At 30.3% G+C, this 7070-nt stretch overlaps 1 pseudogene; it reads right to left on the bottom strand.

Annotated features, from left to right (window-relative positions):
- Positions 1-326: 326 nt before the first annotated feature.
- The window catches only part of LOC119666098, a 10987-nt pseudogene continuing 4243 nt past the window's right edge, over positions 327-7070 (bottom strand).

Raw genomic sequence — 7070 nt, 5'->3', positions numbered from 1 at the left:
TGCTTTCTAGTTCTTTTATCAGAATATATTTTTTCGTATTCTTTTTTGGCTTCTTTCCTTTTTTCTTGATATTTAAGCAAATTCTGTCGGGTGCCATTTTCAATGTATATTTTTCTAGCATTGTTTTTTGCTTCGATAATTCCTCTGCATTCTGAATCAAACCATTCATTGATGGAGTGAGTTTCTTGGCCAATAGTTTCGTTTGCTGCGCTAAGTACGGCCTGTTTAATGCAATGCCAGCTTACTGTAACGTCTGATTCTCTTATCGTTTCATTATTTTCTTCTCGTTGTTCCAATGTTTCTTATTGAATTCATTTTTTGCTATTTTAGCCAAAATTTTTTGACGAATACGCGGAACAACCAACCATACAGTGATCTGAGTCACAATTTGCACCCCAGTAAGATCGTACGTCAATAACTGAAGACACATGTCTCTTATCTACTAATATGTGATCAATTTGATTGGCATCATTTTGTCCTGGTATTCTTCACATTTGCTTATGTGTACACTTGTGCTGAAATGATGTACTACTTATAAATAGTCCTTGCGATTCAGCAAAGTTACATAGACGTAGACCATTATCGTTTGTATTTTCATGAAGCGAATGTTTTCCTGCGACTTGTTGTAGTAGTGATTGTTCCTTTCCGATCTTTGCGTTGTAGTCGCCACAAAGTATTTTAATATCATACCTGCTTATTTTACTGCATACATTCGACATTTTATCATAGAATTCATCCTTGTCCTCATCTTCACTTTCTTCTGTGGGCGCATAAACCGACAAAGTTGATATATTTTGGAATTCACCTTTGAGTCGCAAATAGCATATATGTTCATTTATTGGTTCGAAAGCCATTACACTATTTCGCATTTTTTGGTGACGCAAAAACCTGTGCCTTTGTGACCTTGAATTTCGGCGCGCCTGTAGAAAATGCTATAATCTCGTTTCTTGATTTCGCCATGCCCCTTCCACCTTATTTCTTGTAGATACGCTACTGTAATGCCATACGTTCTAAGTTTGTCAGCTATTTTTGCCATTTTACCGGGTTGAAGCATAGTCAAAATATTCCATGTTGCTAATTTAAAATCGTTGCCCTTTATACGTTGCGTTGGTCAATATCTTGGGCGAATTCTTCTCCGAGACAGTATTGTTGGATTCGTAGCAATAGATTTTATAACTGATAAGAGGTCGCCAGCCTCAGACCACGATTTCTCACCTCATTTCTTCTGTTCCCTTCCTTTCCACTGAAGTTTCTCTGTTAGGGTTAGCAGCACTCCTACTTGCAGGCCAAATGAGGAGATTCGAAGTGATAGGTGTGAGGCATCATTTCAAAAGATCAGCCATTAAATTCCACAATTGCAAAGCAATTAACATATTTTAAAAATGATGCCAATTTGTTTCAAACAGACTTAATGTCTGTGCATGCTGGCCTATGTTGGCCACGCGAATTAAATGAATGAGGACACAAAACTTCGGTTTTTGTAACTTCTTTATTTAACTTAAATCTTAAGACTAACCTATATCTAACATCTTGCTTATATTTATAGAGAGGATTCGAAGTATCGAATCCTGATAAGACAATTCGTTGTTTGGTTAGGCCGAACAACGATAATAATATTTTTAGTTACAATGTTTAATTAAAGATAGTAGAATATAGTAAAATACAATGATAACAAAACGAACAACGATAATAAATTGTTTAGGGATAAGATAAAAGAATGTAACTCGCGAGCCACTGCCATCACTGTTGCATTATGTCAAGTGTTATGTAGCATAATGCAAGGAAATTATATTTTGTGCAAAAATAAATAATTAACATAGATTGAAAATTAAAATAAATACAAAATTAAGGAGAATGGGAAAATGTTGAAAATTTTAACATAACATAAAGCACTGAAATTTTTCTTTTTTTTCCAATTTTTAAATTTATGAAATTTTTGAATTCTGTTTGAATTTTTATTTACACATAATTTTTGACGTATGATTGCAATATTCGTTGGAATTTCCAACGAAGGTTTACAATAGTTCGCTTATTGCGTTGGTAACACTTTTTTTTTACTGACCCTCTGTGTGGCCAGTATACTTATACTGACCGATATAGAGAACATAAAGTTGTTGTTTTGTGTATATTTCGGGCAGTATAGAAAAAGGCCTATTGTTTTGACAATTCATTAAAATATTTATAAATGAAAAAGAATAGGCAGCAACTAATCAAGCTCTGGTTACTAGGGAATGTTAATCTAAATTACAAAGAAACAACTTTTATTTACTTGTCATTGAAGGGAGTATATTACCACATAAACTGCCGTATAAAGTTACATGAGTCTCGCCGGACGGTAGAACACAAAGTCAAATCGATCATATCACCATAAATAACAAATGGAGGTCTTCGTTCCTCGATATCATAGAGGTGCTGATATAGGTAATGATCAATATATAGTAATTGAATGCTTAAGAATGAAAATCAACTTAGTGAATCGAAGTTTAAATGCAACGTAGAGGAAAGTTGACATCGAAAAGCTCAAACAAGCAAACCATGTCAACAGATTTCTTAATGATGTGCGAAATAGATTTGTTTTACTAGACTCCGATCTTGACACAAACACAAGCGATCAGAATGTCCAATCAAACATGCCCAAATATGTGATCTCGATTTTGCGCCTGCATCCCAGACTGCAAAAAGAATAACTTGGATTTCACAAATTGGTTTGAAATAGTAAATAAAATTTTGCTGTAAATTTTGAAAAGATCGATATTTGTCTTCGTTGGAATCGTAACGTACGTTAAAAATTACATAAATTAACTCATACTATTTACAGTGATTAGTTTTATTAAGTATTTATAATGTAAACTAAAAATCATAAATGTCTTAACCTTATTTGTATTTTAACTTAAAATACTAGTTTTTTGTATATTTCACCCCAACTTTTGTACGAAAACGTAAGATTTTTGAATGCAAATTCAGTAAATGAACTTAAAATATTTGTTTGGTGAGTTTTGCACCTGCTTAAAAGAAATAAATATATCTTTTGGAAAGATATTCTTCTTCCTAAAAAACATGTATTGACTTATGTTGAGTATCTAACTTTTATCAAAAGCATTGGAATTGGAAGCAGTTGCTTTAGCGGTTCCAGCAACACAGGATTCAGTGGAACGATCATTTAGCGCCCTTTCTACTGTGCTAAGTAAGCAGAGCTATAATTCAAGTGAAAAAAATACTTGGTTAAAAAAAATATAAATAATTAAAATAAAATATTTTTTATTAAAAATTTTATATATAAAAAAGAATTTTTATAAATTTAATTTTTATTTATGTCGTTGATTTATGTCGCTGTAATAAATACTTTAGTTGCTTTTTATATTTAATATTATGTCAGTACGCATAATTATGTTACAAATAATTAGATAAAAATTCTCAATCAAAATGTATAACTTACTATTAAATAAAATTTTGTGAAATAGTCCAAAACTGATATTTTTAGTTCTTTCAAAATACGAGTAAGATCCGTAAAACTGATTCTCTTTACTTATAACATTTCGAAACAAATATCCTTTCTCAATCAAATTCATGTACCTATTTAACTCCTATTTCATGAACTAGTTATATTTTTAATGTGGCAAAGTATTCAATTAACATACATAATAATATTAAGTTTTATCTTATGCTTTAAATAAATAAACCTTAAAAGAATGTGTAATATAAGCAATATATACATCCAATAATAAATTCAAAATTAATATATAAATAGAAAATCACACTTTCAACAAACTATTTCACCTGAAGACGAAACATAATGTAAATCAGTTTTCACTACTATTTTGTTGCGATATGCATCATAATATATTGCGCTCTTAAATCATCACACAAATGTGCAGTAGCTATTTCGTCTGCGCATATTTCGATTAATTTTTATTTTGGAGTATGCACACAAAATGTGCTTCTCGTATTGTTTTCAGCACACGTTGTGTGCGAGTGCAAACTGACTGCCTTACACACAAAGTGCTGTGCGGTTTCATTACAGCAAGAATGAGACTCCGTGAAAATCCACAAATATGCTACAAATGCTGTGGAATTGGTCATACACAATACTACTGCAACATACCAGATAGATAATCAAAAGGAGAGTGCATCCAATGTGAACAAACTGGACACTTTATGACGGATTGTAACGCACCGGCTAAATGTTGCTTATGTGTTGATGCTGACTATATTCCATGTAATCATCTTCCAGGAACAAAAAATGTGCGATACACAAGAAGTTTACCTCAGAAAACATGATAATTATACTTCAAGCAAAAATGCATAGGAGCCGCACAGCCCATGCGCTCCTCACGCAGTTGGCGTATGAATAAAAATGTCGACTTAGTCATCATCAGTGAACAGTATAAGGAAATGGAGAGTAGAATCTGGATTGAAGATATAACCGGCGCGGCAGTCATATGGATATGACCATCCAATAACGTAACGTAGCGCTTCAACATCAAAAATTCAACGGTATTCAGTTGCTAATTACTACCAAACGAAAACATTGAAACATTAAAAATACTTAATAAAACTAAATATTTTAAAAAGCATGAGTTGATTAATGCAGTTTTTAATATACGTTACGATCGCAACGCAGGAAAATATCAATCTTTTCAAAATTTACAGCAAAATTATATTTACTATTTCAAACAACATTGTGAAATCCAAGTAATTTTTTTGCAATCTTGGATGCAGGCGCAAAATCGAGATCACACATTTGGGTGCAATCGAAATATTAGAAAAGCACACTCGTGTGCCAAGAGAAATTTGTGTCGTACCATGCGGTGCGAGCATAAAATTTTCTCCCACATGTGACACTACAAATGTGTGTGCACAATCATCGTGTGGTGCAATGTGAAATTTAAAGCAGCACCTCTTTCAACACCACAAATATGCGTGTGCATATTTTAAAAATTAAATTCACTCGCAGTGTGCAGTGTGCAATTTTGTGCATTACATTCTAAACTCTTCAAAGTACAAAAAAAAACTATAAAACGTTGTCAAAAAGCTGAGGCCGGAAAGTGAGAACCAAAAAATTTACTGATTAGCTTTTGATTTATTGGCCAACAATGGCGTTTTAGTTTCGATTAAAAGAAAATTTCAAACTATGTATCTTTTACATACAATTTCTGTTATTTTAGAAGTATCATATTAATCATAGGTGCGATTTTTTCTCATGTTCCTAATATAATATTATTCGAACCTAACTTATTACCTGTAATTTTTTTTAAAACAAGGAAACTGTATTTCAAAATCTTGTATAATCAGGATTTTACTAAAACCCACACTAACAAAAATATGACTTAGAAATCACGCAAAATATGTTGAAATGGACAACATATGAACGTATATGTGATTGAAAACTTGTCATGGTATGTTAACCGTGTCAGTAGCATGTAAAGTTAATATTTTTTTTTTGATTTTGTATGTAAATTTGTGAAAATTTAATAATTTTAGTAAAAGAATAAAATAGTTCTCCATTTAGTTTTGAATCGCAACATATACTCATTCAATTTTTGCAAACAGTTTTTCCAATTTTTTTCAATTACCCTTTTTTCATATAGTAACTTTTATCAATTTATTTAATACAAAAATATTAATTCATCCCTTATGAAATCCTACCCACGCCACTCTTTTAAATAGAAATAATGTAGTAGTTACTAATATTGTTGACAATAACTATTAATATTATGTTTTACATTAATTAAAATTGTATTACAAAAATATAATAAAACAAATAAATAATGTAATTATTCAAGCTCTTAAAGAGTTACTTATGAATAATTTATGTATAATAAGCTAGATTGATATATAGTGTGCCAAACTTTACCATTTCTTTTTTATATATACCGAACGAAAATAAAAAATAATAATTTAAAATAAAATAAGAATTAAGCGAACTCACATGTATATTATAAAATAATTAAGTGCATTTAATTTATTGTCAAAAAGCAAATATATATACGTACTACATGTTAAATAGAGAAAATAAGTAAGGGTAGTAAAAATAGTTGACAAGTAATATGGTTGCATGTGTGAAGAATTTTTAATCTTAGATAAATTATCATTTTCATTTAATACAAATTTTAAAATTTTATTGCAATTTACAACGACAGTGCATATTAGTTTTTACATTGTTATTTAAAAAAATTATTTTAACTGCAGTTTCTATTGCTATTTATGCAAGTAAATTGGGGTAAAAATTTCAATGTGTGTCTGAGTATGATATCATGTTCTCAAACTATTTCTTTACAATTTGCGCACAACACTGAGCAAAACAAAATTGTATTCATATGCACAAAACGGGGTGAACTCCAATTTCGATATATTCTGTTTCGATTTGCTACTATGCATTTACCGAAGGACTCTCTATAGAGCGTTTCCAACATGAGAGGCATTACAGGATACTTTGTACTCAGTACTTAAAGCATCCTGACATAGAGAGTAAGCATAATATAGCAAATATTTAAATCATAAATATTGTCGTTCTCAGTCGTACTGGTTAGTTCGTTGCTTTCGTTTGTTTGTACATTCGGTTTTTTCGAGAACGTTCATTTATAATTTTTTGACTCTTGCACCAGTTTTTATGTTAAATTCAATTCAGATTTGTGTTTAAGCTCAGTTTAACTTTTCTATCGCGTTAATATTTTAAGTGTATTAATTGCGTTAATACAATGTTTTAAATAACTTTATTAGTAAAAAATTAAAAATGAATTGCTAGATCTGTTTTAAACAAATAAAACAACAAACGTTTGGAAACCAAACTAAACCAAACTAAATAGAAAATATACAACAATTGCAAAATTAATAGAAAATAATATAATATATATTCAAATTTAATAAACTTCATACAGAAAACATTCTATGAGTTATTTTCCGTCAATAAATCTACTAATCACTGAAAACAAGAACATAATTTGTTGGGAACTTAAAATGTCATCTCATTCATAAAAATCTCTGCACACGGTACTTTGACATATTTATGTATATATATCAAAAAATAAAATGTTATACTCATCTATAAATATTTAGTATAAAATAAACAT

This window comes from Teleopsis dalmanni, chromosome 1 (genome assembly GCF_002237135.1).
Source record: "Teleopsis dalmanni isolate 2A chromosome 1, ASM223713v2, whole genome shotgun sequence".
NCBI classification, from domain to species: domain Eukaryota; kingdom Metazoa; phylum Arthropoda; class Insecta; order Diptera; family Diopsidae; genus Teleopsis; species Teleopsis dalmanni.
The sequence above is the reverse complement of the archived record's forward strand: the minus strand, read 5'-3'. Positions and strand labels throughout refer to the sequence as shown.